We start from the raw sequence: 15,352 nt of genomic DNA, 5'->3' as shown, positions 1-15,352 counted from the left end.
AGGCCTCTACTTTAACACTCTTTGCAGTCTTATTTAAAGCTGGCGTTGTACCTCTTTTGCATGAGAAAGGAAGGAGAAAATTTATTTTTAAAAAATCAGCATGATGCTGAGCGAGATAGAAGTCATTTGACAGGATTGACAGAGATTTATGAAGACTCGCTACAAAACTTCAGGCGCAGCATCAGGGAAAGACCATGTCAGGAAGGACACTTGAATTTGCAGTGGGTAGGCTGAAGGAATTGTCCCTGCTAGCCCTGTCAGCAGCTGGCCACTCTTTGGGCACCGCGGCCGGAGCTGCCCGGCTCTCCGGGGGCAGCAACTTACTGCTGGCATCCGGACGCTGTGTGGGAAGAGACCTGGTGGCTGCCTTTCCCCTGCTGCATCATGCAGGGGGCAAGCAGTGACAGGCAGCAGTGGATTTCGTTTTTGCTTTTCTGTGCGTATAGTTTCCTCTCTGCTTCAAAACCTCATTTAAAAAAAAAAGTAGCCTGTAAAAGTGGGATTGCACAGGTCTTCCAAAGTATTCGCGTTTACTACCAGTAACATGCATTCTGAACACAAACCAGCATAGCATGCCCTGCTACGGTGCGGCGCAGAGACAGTTGTGCTGCATGTTGTGCAGAGTCCATTATCCTCCCAACACCGAGTGCCAGGGAGCAGCCTGAATTCTCTCACTCAGGGAGCAAACAAGAGGGGAAAAAGAAGGCATAAGACCAAAACCAAGCAACAAGTCAGTGGAAAAGCCAGAAACGGGGTCTGCTAACTGTGCATGTATTTGTTTATTAGGGTATGCTGCCAGTATTAATAACAAAAGAATTGGCTCAGTTTCCACATTTCAGCTATGAAAAATGCATGTCTATATTCTTGTAATCAGGGGAGCACTTGTACTCAAAGAGAGGAACGCTGCAGGTTAGCACTCCGACAGTGTCCCTGTGGCTGTCTTTTTCTCGGTGGCTGTCACCTTCTGTAGTCATCAAGTGGATAAAGAATTTTTGTCATGCTGCTTCATGAATGAAGTCTGTGCTCTTAAAGAGCATAAGAATTAGCTCTGAAGTATGCATTATCACAAAGCTGATGATGTTGAAAATCATAAAAACTAAAATACACCTTCACTCTGTTTTCCATTTCTCTTATCACGACTCTGAGGAGGTACAGAGTCTGGTTTTAGTTTGTCATGCTTTTTTTTTTTTTCCTGGCTGCTGCTAAAATGCTTGGGATCGTGGAGAGCTACCAGCCCTTTGCTTTTAGCATCATTCAAAAACCTTCCATTTAGAAACCATTCTGATATCTTGAGTTTTTTTTCTTCGTCTTTTTTTAACTACTAAGGAAATTTGCATGAAAATGGAATCATTGTTTCTGAAGAGTTCCATCTGCTCCTGCTGCTTATTCTGTAGCTGAAGTCATAATCCTCTGTTTGTGAAATTTCCCATTGAAGAGATTTTTGGCTTGTTATAGTTTCAGCACAAGATTTCAGAATGGAGGAAATATAGATGCTTCACCTAGGAAAAAAAAAAAAGAAAAATCCTGGAGATGACATCAGAACTGCAAGTGCATCTGCAGTCAATAACTGTAATTCTGTAGGGACTGAGTGAATAGGGAAAAGGACAGTAAGTGAGGTGTGCAGGGCTTGGGGTGGGGAAAAACGTGTTTCCTCGCAAAGCCAGAGCTTTGGCTGGGTGTAGTGAAGGAATAATAATTTTCTGGTGGGCTCAGTATGTTAGGATTTCTTTTGGTCAAAGTCAAAGGTCAGGGTTGATTCGGGGTAACGGGGATGCTCAGACCCACTGGAGAGAAACGAGCAAAGTCCCTTTAAAAGAGCTTTAGCCAGAAGGGAACCGCCAGGCTTCTCCCAGGCACTTAGGGGCATCCAGGCTGGATTTAGCCGCTCTCACAGCCCTGCATTGACTTCAGAAGAATATTCTGCAGCCGAGAGCAGGATCTCCTGTTGTTCTAATTCCTTCTCTTCCCCGGCTGTACGCGTTTCCCGTACATTGATGCATAGTGCCATGCTTGTGTGTGCCTGCATGTAAATGCTGAACACATTCTTCCAGTGGAAGCCATAGGAAATGGAGAATTCCGTGGGCTGGGAGGTGACACTTGTCCTGCTAGGACCTCTGTCGCTATGCAGAAATACTGCAGGAAAGTGGGTCAGGGCAGGCAGCGCTGGGAGCAGCCGCACGCTGCAAACCCACCGCAGCGGCCTGACAGCTCCCACCGGCCGCGCCAGGAGGGCAGCGGGGCACCGCGGGGCCCGAGCGTGGACGGACGGCGGTGACGTGCGTGGCTGCAATGAGCCTTCGCTCAAAAGATATTCTGAGAGAATTAGTGACCTCATTTTGCATCCTCATTTACAGGATTGTTTTGTGCACCACATGTGGTATTTGTGAACAACATTGCATATGTATGAACTAGGCTGTGCCTTGGAGTCGGTAGTACGCATTTCTGCTCTGGAAAGACAATTAATCTCAACCATTTGGCATTTTCGGTATTAATTACATTGTGGTGTACCCCTGTGTGCAGTACCTGTGTTTGAGGGCTGCCATATTAACCCTTCCCGGTACTAGCAGTTCCCAGAACAGCCTTCCCACCTTCCTCACTGCAAACTGGGGTCACACACTGCTCCTGCTCGACCCCTGCACTCTGGCCCGTCTCATTCCCCATGGGATGGCTATGATGCCATGTTCCTACTTTTCCCAAGCAGTGTCACATGTGCGCTGCTCTGACACTGCAGCGGTGGGAGGTGGCTGGACGGGTCACGTCCCATGAATGCCGTGCCCTGGCCAGACCCTCGCTGGGCTGCCCACGTGGGTCCCTCGCTGCGTTGTTCTACCTTCTCCCTGCTCGTCGGCTGCTGAACTCTCTACCCCTTGTGAAATCGCTCCATATATTATCCCTTCATAGAAGCTGGCTCCTGGAGGTTGTTAGTCCACAGCTCGCTCTGCAGCTCAGGCACAACCCTTAACAGTTTTTCAACTTTGTATACAGATCAGGTATATAATTTACCTCTTTAGGGACAAAAGATAGCTGATACCAACAAATCTGCATGCTTTGCATGCAGTTGTGCTTTGTAAGCTCCACAGGAAACATACTTAGCTAAACAAAGTCGTAATTATGTGCACCTTCCTACCTCTGTTTTCTTGCTGTTCTCTATCACGTTGGCACTCAAGTACCAGTTATTTAGGAAAGCTCGCCATGTATGCCTCGTCCCAATCAGCCTCTTGCTCCCTTGTTGCCAGTTTCTTTTTCTGCTCCAGCTTCTATCTGTCCCTGGCCTTCAGAGCCTTTTACAGAGATAATTTAAGTCTTCTTGTCAGGTAAAGCCTGGAGCTGGGTGAGGCACGGCTGGGCTGCTCCCCGGGGGGGATGGAGTTCAGCTGGAGGAGGCTGTCCTGCTCTGCCCAAGGGCCATCTTTTCATCCGCAGGGTCCCACTGCATGCACAGCCCTTACCCGCTAACAGCTCCGTGTAGTGCTCCCTGGCATGGTGCCTTCCGGAGCTCTGTCTGGAGCCGGGAGAAGATGTGCAACCTCCCGGCTCAAAGCACAGCTCTCACGCCGGCGGTTACAGACCCTGGCATCCCGCAAAATTAATTAGTTGGACGCAGATTGCAACAGTAGATATTGGCAGAGGATAATGGACTGTATTCTATGGATATTGAATGCTTTTAGAGGAGAAGCTAGTACTGCACTTCAGGCATAAAGAAATAGCAGCAAATTTATACATAGATACTGTTCTGAAAAAATGTAAGAACATCACTTCTTCACAGGGGAAGAAGCCTGTGCAAAAGCTTGTTAGAAGTGTTGATACCTTCATTTTTGAGGAAGGCTCTTTCCTTTACCTGACAACCATGGGAAAACATAGGCATTTTTCAGATACGTTTCGCTTGCTAACATGTTGGTTTAGTTTTTTGGTTTGTTCTGTACTGGAGGTGAGGCTGTGAGCTCGGCTTGTTTCTCAGGCAGTGCTGTGGCTTTTCTGTTTGTCCTCAAGAGCCAGATAGGAGACTGCCTATAAAACCGTGCTTGAGCTGCAAGAGCATGTAAACATTGTGCAAAACATAGGTGTGCATATTGTTGTTTGCATATAACTCCTTTGTTTTTTCTTTTAAATTTTTTTTCATTTTCCAGTTCTGTGTGCAGAAACACAGCAACTCACATGTATGACCCAAGTACCAATTCTGCACGGCTACATCTAAGTTATAAATGAGACTAGAAATTACATGTAGCTCTGTGATTTAATTTTCTCTGACATATTGAGTCTATGTTTTAGCCTACAGAACTCCACAGCTGTGCCCTAATTCTCTTTTCCTTGTGATCTCAACATCGCTGCCTTTTAAGGCATTGCTATTCTTGGATCTCAGCAGGACACCATGTTAGACTGTCACCCTGCACTCGCTATATTGCCATTGCATAAAGCAGCTTCTGCCTGGACTTCTAGCTAATATGTGTGAGGAAAAGTTTGGAGTAATTTAGTGGGTGGATGAGACTAGATCAGTGTGCTTTATATTCTACACGGTAGTGTGCATGAAGGTGTGGGTGTGGCGATTCCTCTGGGATTGCTGTCTGAGGGCATAAGGAAAATGTTTATGTTCTGTTACAAATAATAAGCAAGGTTTTGGTGAGACTCCTATCAGGGATGACAATCCACGCAGGAAGAAGTGGATGTCTTTTTTGCTTGAAATAGGGGTGTTGCTGCCCTCTGGGTATTTATATTCTGTTTTGTTAAGTGGCATTTGAATCTATAGAACTCTATGTGGCTAATTCTTGATTTAACCAAATATTGACTGTGTTTCAATTCCAGTGCGGCCTTCATCTAACATCCTGCATTTCCTCATATAAATGTAGCGCAAGCACAGTTTGCTAAATCTGGTGTAGGAACTTGCTAGATGTGATTTAGCCTGTTCTAACACACGGTATGCCACCCTCGCTGTGCTCAGATATGTGAATCTGATTGCTGAGAGCCTCTCTTGTGAGCAGCAAAGTCTGCTTTCTGTAGTACGTGTGCTGCAAAGTCATCACAACACAGCACAAACAGCCCCGTCTTTTCTGCTGATAAGATGCCTGGTGGTGAGCACTGGGAGTTTTTTGTTTGCCTTGTTTTCAAGATAGATGATAAAAACACTAGTGCAGTTTTTAATTTTTAACTTTTGGAAAATGAGTTGGCTTATCTTAAATAAGCAATGTGAAAATATAATACGATTGGAATTTCAAAAATTTATTGCCAAAATCCAGGAACGGTTGTTGGGGCAGGTAATTTTAATTTCAAATCTGAATCTTACATGTTTTCTCTAAAATCATCTCCCATTTCTTACAGCACCTCGCATTGGAGAGGATCCCTCAGGCTAAACCCGGGTGCGCTGCATCCTGGGACTATTTATGGAGACGGCTGCCAGGCAGTGAGGGCAGAAGGCAGTGGTGGAAGGGCAGCAGTGGAAGGGCAGGAGTGGAAGGGCAGTGGTGGAAGGCAGTGGTGGAAGGGTGGCAGTGGAAGGGCAGTGGTGGAAGGGCAGGAGTGGAAGGGCAGTGGTGGAAGGCAGTGGTGGAAGGGTGGCAGTGGAAGGGCAGGAGTGGAAGGGCAGTGGTGGAAGGCAGTGGTGGAAGGGTGGCAGTGGAAGGGCAGTGGTGGAAGGCAGTGGTGGAAGGGCAGCTCTGCCTGCCCTGCTGGCCATAGCTCATGCTGATGCACTGCCACAACCATGTCGCCAGTGCCACTGCTTCTCGGCCCCTGGGCGGAATGGGGAGGGTTGGTTTGCTTTAGGTAATCTGCCAGTTTCACATTCCCAGCACAGCAAGACTAGTAAACCTGGGGCAGGAGCAGTGGGTGTTGTGACATTTTAGTGTTTCTCTTGAGTGTGCAGCGCTGGCTGTAAAGAGGATGGTCATTTCAGCAGAGTGCAGCTTAGGACACGCTTAATGAGGGGAAATCAACCCCCCTAATTCAGGGGCTGTTGTCCCTGGGCAGTCATGGAGAAAGGTGGATTCCTTCAGCAGGCAATTTAGAAGCATCTGTTACGAAGTAATCACTGTCCTAACTTGGTTTTCCTCTGAGTACCAGGTTCCTGCACAAGGCATTAAGGTCCCTGACTTCTGCCGGGCAGCTGCGTCTGAGACAGCTGCTGGAAGAGATGCTGTTCTTTGCCGGCTGTACAGGGAACTTGGAGCCTCTCCACTTGCAAGGCATAAAAGCTGGAAATCTCTACGGTCTTGGCTCCACGTCTGGTGGTCTGTCTCTTTTGGTCCCATACAGACACACTGTTTCAGTAATTTACTTAGGCATTAACCTGCTTGTGCTATTAGATGTCATGCAATATACTAAATATTACTAAATTATTACTAAATAGCCACATATCAGCTGTGCTCCAACACAGCATCACCTCAGGCTCCTGCTTTTCCAGTTTGAGATGGTTTCCACATCATTTTGGGATCTGGTGAAAGGAAATGTAGGACTTTGAAAAGTCACTGAGCCTTTATGGACCTGGTCCCAGATCCTACAGAACCTCATGGCAAAGGCCAGTCTTGGGCTGGTTTCTGTTTAAAATCAATGGCAAAGCAGCAAGAGCTCCCCGTGAGCATCTCTACATCTTTGAGGGTACTTCATTGAGGATGGTTTAATTTCTCGCCTCTGGGATCTATTCCCCAGGCAATCCATCCAGCAGTTTCCAGCTGGATCCAGGGGTGTATAAATTGTATAAATACCTGGATAGGCTTAAAATGCTCTGAGCTCTCTCCTCAAGATAAGCCTCTGCCTGGACTGTCAGAAATCAGCTAATTAACCCTGGATGCTCTAGAAACAATTTGCTGGATAACTTGTATTTGCAAATTGCAAGTATGTGTATTTGTTCAAGCACAGTCTGTGCTACTTGTTGCCTTTAAGGTGTAGCTGCCGCTAATTTCTTCTGATGATGCAGCTTCTCCCCCAGCAGACCTGGCTAGAGCTTCCAGGCCGGGATACTGAATACTGTGGTGCAGTAATGATTTTACAGACATCTTCAGAAGTGAATTGCAGATATATAAAAATAAAATAAAAAAGTGAACAATGATGGAAGCATGCTGTTGGTAGTGGAACCTGTTGGGGAATTCAGGATGTGGTGTAGGATTATGGTTGAAAAGGACAAATTAAAAATATAAACCACTTTCATGCACCCTGAATTCACAAAGGCCCCCAAAACATCTGTGTTTGTTCTGAGAAGAAATGTAAAGGCCAAGAAACCCTCCTGACGGTGACAAACTGCGTAAAGGGAAGCCATTTGGCTTTGCTGCCAGCACTGCATTTCAGAGGACGTGGGAGACTGCTGGTGGTGGTCCGAGTTGCGTTGGACATGGAGAACTGTTTTAAATAAAGAATTAAAAATCTTTCTCAAAAATAAATATAAATTTTACTTAAGGGGGGAAAAAAAGAGTTAAAAAGCAAAAAGGGTTAGTTTTAGTATTTGTAAATTGTCGTTTGCCCTGCATCTGCCCAGGCCATTGTCTGAGACCAGGCTGGGGCTTGCAGGGAGCCGACCCAGTGCAGCCGACCCAGCGCAGCCCTGCTGATGTTTGGGTTACCTTCTGCACGGGGGCACCACGGGAACACCGCATTGATTTTAGATACACTATTAATACAAATGTGAGTGAGGTCACAACAATTGGTCATTATTATTGTTTGGCTAATGGACATCCCAGGTCTGCTCAAACAGCTGTATTAAAAAAATAAGTTGAGAAATAGATATGAAAAAATGAGGAAGGAAGAAAATAATCACTTTACAAACCAAACAGTGATGCCAGCAAAAAGTGCGCTTCTGGATCTTGCAGAAATGAAGCCTGGAGATGGTGGTGGGTGCCCACCCTCTGCCCGCCCATCCCCACGAGCACACAAAGGCAGAGCTGTGAATGCTGCCGTCCCACTCGGTCCTGCCGCTTCCACTGATGGGGTCATTCGGCGGCACATAAGGATTTAGGGGCTCTACAGAAAGGCGTGTTGTGAGCAGACTGGTCTGGTCCTGGATCCATGGGTCCCTTCTATGTTTAGATGCCGTAATGAGACAGGCTTTTGTGGTCAGGGCTGCTGACAGGAACTGAAAAGGAGAAAATAAAAATGTGCGTGGGGAAGTGTCATGGGAAGAGCTTTCCACAACATTCATGAGCTCTTAATGTCCTGAGGTCAAAGTTAGGGGAATTCAAAGAAATAAAATCTGTTGGATGGCTGTGACAAATCATAGCATTGTTACATTACATTTAATATATTTTAATTGACTCTGGGTTTGTCCCCCATTGGTTTTACAGTGCTGTCATCTGGAAGACAAAATACAGAGCTATGCTTTCCCAGCAGAGCAGTGCTTGTTTCTATACCAGTTGTATCTAGAAGACTAGACTTTGTGTGAACTGGATAATTACCCTGTAAATGAACCAGAGCGAATGTAAGTTTGTGAAGGATCATCTAATGTGAGTAAAATATTGACTAGCTACCAATTAAGTTAGCATGAGGCTGGATCATGTGGAAAAGAGCATGTGAAGATGTAGTTAGACTGTGTTGTGAGACATACGTGCACAGGGATCAACTTGATACCCAAAAAATTAGTTCCACCATGTGGAATAAGTTCTTGACTCCAGAGCAGACACTTGGCACAGCGCAGATCCTCTGCTGCTTCAGCCGGGGAAGTAGCTGGTAATTAGAGGCTCATCTTCTGTGAGTCAGACACAAAAGAAAATGAGGGCACATTTTTTGAATGGGCTTGAATGAAAGCAGAGGGATATTGCACTGAGAGAGTCTTGGTTTCTTCTCCAGGTTTGGAGAAGTGTGGTGTGTCATGCTTCCTTCTGAAGCGCCACTGTCGGTGCACCCCGCTTGCTCCTCTTCCTGCCCTCAGCCAGTTTGGTGGCTGTTGGGGTTCTTGTTGGCAAGATGACCGCTTTTCTCAGTTTTGCCTGCATTCCTCCCCATTTGTGAAATTAAGGGAAATTCCTTAGTACACAGAAGACCCTGTTTGCCTTTGAGCTACCTACTTATGTAGAACAGCGTTGTGACTACAGGAATTTCATCCTGAAAATGTGTGGCAGTCCTGGGGACTCGTGTTACAAACAGCCAGTTGTAGCTGTTACCGATATGTAGTAGCTTTCCTCCTCAAGCACATTATCTTATTACCATAGATTTAAATATTTGATTTACAAAATGTTGCTGCCTGATACTCCAGCAGTATCATATAAGACACATCACAATAGATACTGACTTTAAAGATTGTTTTAAATGGCTTTAATACAGACAGAGGTCAGAAAAGGCAAGATAACAGCAAAAGAGGCTATGTCAAAAAGTAATTAGAGCAGGACAAATGGATTGTGCAGGCATGTCGAAGGCTGTTATTTCTGTAGGCAGTGAGTAGGAAAGGTGTTAATGTAATGTGACAGATCTGGAGCAAAAATGAGGGTGCAGCGAAAACAAATAGGAGCTGACCAATGGAATGGTTTAAATTATGAGGTTTGCTTTAACATAATTTGATTACACATGAAAGAAATGTTTAGTGTAGTTTCTTTGAAAACCTAATTGTCTTAAATACTGCATGTTCGATTCAGTCTTTACACCCAGAGAAGCAGTCCCGCACTGTGGCAGCCTCGCTATCTGTCAGTAATAAGCATGTGAATGCTTTGGCCTGTGTAGCTTCACAAATGGAGAGGAGGATGGAAGATTTTTTTCCCTAGTGTCAGTCTAGTAAAATTGGCTCTTATTTGCAGTCACGTACATCTTAATTTGGGGCCTCGTGCTATCTGGGGTGGGTGGTATCTGGGGCCGAGGAGCTGCTGGTAGCGATGATGTGACAATTGAGAAACTAGTTTATCAGAAGGGAAGGACTAGGGTCGGCTGTAGCAGAAGGAAGATGGGAGGGAACAGTTATTTTTTCGGCACCCAGCTCTTGCCCTATTCAAAAGTGAGAGCAATATTAGGAGGATATACTATGAATATTAGAGGAGGATAACAATGCAGAAGAGCCCCGGTTTTCCAGACTGCCCCAAAGGAGTGGGCAGAACACAAGGATTTAATTTCCTGAGCACTGTCCTCCTCCGTGGTGTCGTGTGGAAACTGCGCTGCCTGCGGCACACAGCACAGTTCCACCTTGCAGGCAGAACAACCCGTATGGTTCGTAGGAATGTTTTCCTCACATCTGCAATAGCAGAAACTTAAAAATTATGAAAGCACCTTCCTTAAGGAGCCAGTGATGAGGCTTTGAGCCGAATGCTTCACGTTATGCCTAAACAACAAAAGGGAACTCAGAGCCCATGAAAAATCATGCTTGTGGGCAGCTAGGCTTGCATTGACCCCTCACCCCTGCAGAACAGCACCAGGCACATCGCTGTGCCACCTCTGCCATGCTGGAGGCCTTCCTTACCACTTTGAGTCCCTCTAGAAAGGAATTAGAATTTACACAAGGCTTCTTAGAGTATGGGATTTTTTTCCTGCCCCATTGTCCAGTGTCATCTAATCTTTCCTTAGTTGTCCTTGAAATTCTAATAAATATATTTTCCATATATTTTGACATTTTGCAATTTCATTTAAACTTGACATCATCTGAAGCCATCAACTGTGGTCTATAAATGGTTCAGGTGAGATGCGTGTTAAAGGTGGTAAATCATTATGTCTTCAAGCTGAGGAGGTGTTGGCAGAGGTGCTTAGAGAAGCTGGGAGTTCTGGTGATGTTCTTTTTTTCGGCGGAATATGCTGTTTTCTGAATGGATGTGTTCTTGGCCAGTCACCTGGGAAAAAAAGGGAAGTCTGTGGGTATTGCCAGGCTATGCCAGACAGTTCCTCGGTGCTTTTATTACCATTCTTGTAAATTCTGGAAGGGCATTTCTCTTCAGCTTTTCCTCTCCTTGTGAGAGTATTACAAACTTCAACAAGTTTAGTGTAATGATACTCTAAGACAAATGGCAAAAAAAGACATTTCAAATAGCTGTTCCTAATAACAGAAAAAGTAATTGCAGTAAAAATAAACCCGAAGGGCCAGTGTCTTGGTCTCCTGTGGGGCGGCCGGGGCAGATGTGATGTGGGTGCCTGGGGGGGCTCTGCCCTCCAAAGCGTAGCCCAGAGCTGACGGCCTTCTGCTCCGGGGGCAGAAAATGGGGTTTAAAACCTTACTGGTGTCCCTACAGCACTCGGCTCGGTGTGATTCGGGCGTTGCAGACCGCGGTCCGTGACGAGCGGGGCGCGCTGTCGGGCCGGTCCGTCTGTCGGATGCTGCCCTCTCCCGTCCGGCCCCCGGCCCGGGACCCTGCTCCAGCGCGTGCTCGGCCCCCCCGGCCCGGCCTGGGGCAGCAGAGGGTGCTGGGGGCGGCGGGGCAGGGTGCTGGGGGCGGCTGTGCCCTCCCGGCCCGGGATCCACCTCGCCCCAGCGCGTCCGCATAGCGCAGTTTGTAAACCTGCTGTAAATCCCAAGGGTTAGAAGCTGCCGTGTTCCGTCTCTCCGTAGCGTGCCGGTGTTTCTCTCTGCTCCCAGGCAGCCCTGCTTGCAGCGGGAGATGCTCATGCTCCTGCCTTGCGTCGCCCCCTGTCACGCTCCGCTCCGCGCGTTCCCCCTGTACCGACACCAACGTGCCACCCGTCCCCTCTGCCCCGTCCCACCCCGCTGCGAGGGGCACAGGCGGCCCGTTGGCTCACCAACAGCATTTGCCCCATACTCCTAATGATCTAAACCAGCTAATTAACAATTGCAGTCATGATGCAGTCATGACGACGTGTTTGATACAGGTACAGAATCTGCAGCTTTAGTGCTGATGTTTTTTCTTCTTTGTTTTGCTGCCTGACCTGAAGTTTGGGGAAATGCCCTCTTGCTGCTCGTTGGGTTTTTTTCCTGGGGATCCCAACAATTGTTGCTCGTCCACCAAGCTGCCTATTTAGAAATAATGCTCAGAACTGTAATAATAATAGTTATAACAAAATGTTGGTTGGTTGTTGTTAGTATTAAAAACTGCAGCAGACCAGCATAGCCGTATGATTGCAATTTATGTAAAATAAGTCAGGTGTAAAATAATCTTTCGGCTTTTCAATTTACCACTTAAACGCACAAAACTTTTCCTGCCTCTTCCAATGCAGGAGATGCTCTCTGCCTTGTCACCTACATGTCTCTCCTCTGTTTCCACATCCTGCTAAACATCTGCATTTTCTGCCCAGCATGGATGACGCCAGGTTGGGGTGAAGAGGCTTCTGCTCATTTGTGCGTGTGCTGGTGGTGATGGGGTGCCCGGCTTCCATAGGTGGGACGTGCTGGGACAGAGCCCCACTGTTGCACCCAGGGTGCGCTTGGGGGATTCTGTGCCTGCATGTTGACCCCGTGGGAGAAACAACTGACTGCAGGAGGGCGCGAGGAGGGTGCCGGGGCTGGACCCCGTCCTGGGCTCGCTGCTGCCCGGCCACGCAGGGGCTGTGGTGAGCAGCTGGTGCTCAGGGCACTGTGGGGCTGTCGGTGGTAACGGACCCAGCTCAAGGACTCCATAGAATCATGGAATCGTTTAGGTTGGAAAAGACCTTTGAGATCATCGAGTCCAACTGTTAACCCAGCACTGCCAAGCCCACCACTAAACCGTGTCCCTAAGCACCACATCTACATGCTTTTTAAACACCTCTGGGGATGGTGACCCCACTGGGCAGCCTGTTCCAGTGCTTGACAGCCCTTTCCTAAAGAAATTTTTCCTAATATCCAAGGTTGGTCCGGAATGATCTGATGTTGTGTGACCTGATTTGGGTTACCGGGAGTTACAGGACATGCGCTCACAGAATGGGATGGAGTCATCCTGTAGGAAGCGAAGCGCTTGCTGCTTGCTGCGGAAGGGTTTAGAAAGGAGCTCGATTGCCTGCTCATAGAAATGTAAAGCTTCTCCCTTTGCAATTCCCCTTTCTTGTACTTGTCCACTAAGGCAGTAAAACCATATACTTCCCATGCCTACAATCCCATTTGTTTTCCTTTTTTCCTCTGAAGGTGACCTCTCTAAGGAGCCCTTCACCTCCCCCCTGCTTTTTCCTCTGTTATACAGAGCTGGTCTCCACTGTTTGTCACCCATCAAACAAGATGCAATGAAACACCTCTTGTGAGCCATTCGTGGGCTGGGGTGGCAAATTCAGTAGCCAAGCAAACAAAAATACAAAGAGATGGAACTGGAAATGGATAGAGGGATTAATTTTGCACAATGACCTATCAGAAGTAGTAAGAAGGAGGAAAATGCTTAATTATATGTGCACCAAGTGATACCTTCACCAGGATTAGTGACACCACATTCCTGGTGCGTTTAACGGTAGGGAGCAGAGGAATTACCCGCGTCTGTTATGAACCCTTATTGCAGGACTTCTCAGAAGTCAGGCAGATGGTTGTTGTAATTTATTGCAGTTCCTTCCATAGCTTCTCTAAACAATTTTATTTTATTTTATTTTCTCTGAAATATCTGTACGCATAGAGTGAGAGGAATAGATTTTTGGGGAAAGCCTGTGCTGTGTTTACCTGCAACCTGTTCTCTCGCTGCAGTGGCTGAAAGTGGTAACATCCACAGTCCTGAGGTTGCTGAGATATGCTAGTCCACGTTCACGACGTTTCTCCGGGTACATTTGCAAACCAGCTCGGTTCTGGGGCACGGGGTGCTGTTCCTGGCTGGGGCTCCTGTGCCTGCCGAACCGCCGAGCTCAGGAGTGGCGGCGCTGCAAAGCAGAGATGCTGCCAGTGGCACCGTCTGTTGGTAAAATAAAAACAAAGCCAGGAGCCTGGTAGCTCCCTACGTGCTGTTTGTCGCTCGAACTCAAATCGACTTTACTATTTCAGTTTGGCCCGTGGTAAGCTCGGTTGTCTTGAGGCAGCTCCTGGTTTAGTTGCCTTCAGCACCGAAATGTGCTCAGTTTTGTTATCCGCAGCTTGGACTTTGTTCGTGCCACAAAGGGGCCGATGTCTCAAACTGCGTAGACACGACAGAGCCCCGATTGTCATGAAAATCGGCGAAGCCTTGCTGGAGCCCCAAGAATTATGAAGCGGTGGCTGTGAGTGGGAGGGCAAGAGCATGGGGAAGGGCTGCCTCTGTCCTGGGTCCACGCAGCTCTGCTAGCCTCTGTCTGCCCAAATTCTGTTTTTTTCATGAAAGTTTTTAGGGATTGGCTGTGGCAAGTGACAGTGTCTGCAGACTGTCCTGGAAGACCTCCACTGTCCTGGTCTGGCAGCATCTGACCCGTTTCGGCACTGGCTTACAGCTCCAGTGAGGATCTACATTTCTGAAAAAGTCACATCTTCTGAGAATTCCTTCTCCCTGGAACTGTGGTCTCGCGCACGCCGGGGGAGCGCCCGGGAGAAGGGACAGCACGTGGCAGTGCCCGTGCTTCTCCTGCCTGCAGTCACTTCCCGCAGGCAGCCCAGGTGAAACACCCGTGCTCCCAAAAGGAAATCCGGAAAATGTTCTTAAGAAAAAGCTCTGAAAGTACAGGGTGCCTTTTAATGCCTTGCACAACTCAAACATTTTCCTTTTCTCCTGCCACATTTATAGCCCGTCATCTTCTCCACACTGTCTCCTGGCTGGTTTGCCTGGCATCACAGTTCGCTGTGGACAAAGGGCAGCAAAACGCAGCATTTTTCCTGACCTCGTTTGCAGACAAGTGGCCACGTTGGTAACAGGATGAGCCAACGCTCAGTGCGCCCTGGAGATCTCCCTCCTGCTTCACAAGCCCCTCCCTTACGCCCATAATGTCAAGACAATAAATCCGTTGCAGGCGGCAGCGTCACTTGTATGCAGGTTTTGGCAATGTTTTTTTACCATTACGGGCTTTTACCGTGATGAACTGGTGTTATTCAAAAATGTTAGATTTCAGTTACAATAGCATCAGCTTTTTCTGTTTGGGTTGGGAATTGGCTGATTCGGGCTAAAATAAGAACCAGCCACTTTATTTTTCCTTTTACCGGGCTTGCTTTAAGGCTGTTTGATTCAGAGAATGGGATTAATCTTTCTTGGGTTTTGCCTGTCGTGTGCCCATTCCTAGTTTGGCCTCTCATTTTACAGAATAGTTCCAGATCTCTGCAATTATTTTCTGCCCTTAAGGATTTATTATGGACAAACTGTGATGTGTGTACTTAATGTGACTTTTGAATAATTTGGAAGATTTGGGTTGTTTGGCCAATTACCCTTTTTGCCAGCCAGCTTTTGTCTATAATTGCAGTTGTTTCTGAATTAGCAGAGTGTTTTTTCAGTGTATCTCTGTTTTGAGTCCCAACAACAGTTGTGTGAGCAACTTCATGTCGGTGTGTTCTCCTGAGATTAATTTGCTTTATTTCAGATTGCTGTGGCCACATTGCACTGTGCTGTTACAAAATAGGCACTCTGCATTCTGGTCACACTTCTCCGAGGGGTGCTGGGAGCGA

The 15,352-nt window shown here is 47.2% G+C and overlaps 1 protein-coding gene across 4 annotated transcripts in view; it reads left to right on the top strand.

The window, feature by feature from the left end:
* NR6A1 (nuclear receptor subfamily 6 group A member 1) overlaps positions 1–15,352 on the top strand; it is a 98,477-nt gene that overhangs the window by 47,420 nt on the left and 35,705 nt on the right. The gene's annotated exons all lie outside the window — the stretch shown is intronic.

Source organism: Falco rusticolus, chromosome 9 (assembly GCF_015220075.1).
Source record: "Falco rusticolus isolate bFalRus1 chromosome 9, bFalRus1.pri, whole genome shotgun sequence".
Classification (NCBI taxonomy): domain Eukaryota; kingdom Metazoa; phylum Chordata; class Aves; order Falconiformes; family Falconidae; genus Falco; species Falco rusticolus.
Note: the sequence above shows the minus strand (reverse complement) of the source record. Positions and strands in the feature narration are given on the sequence as shown.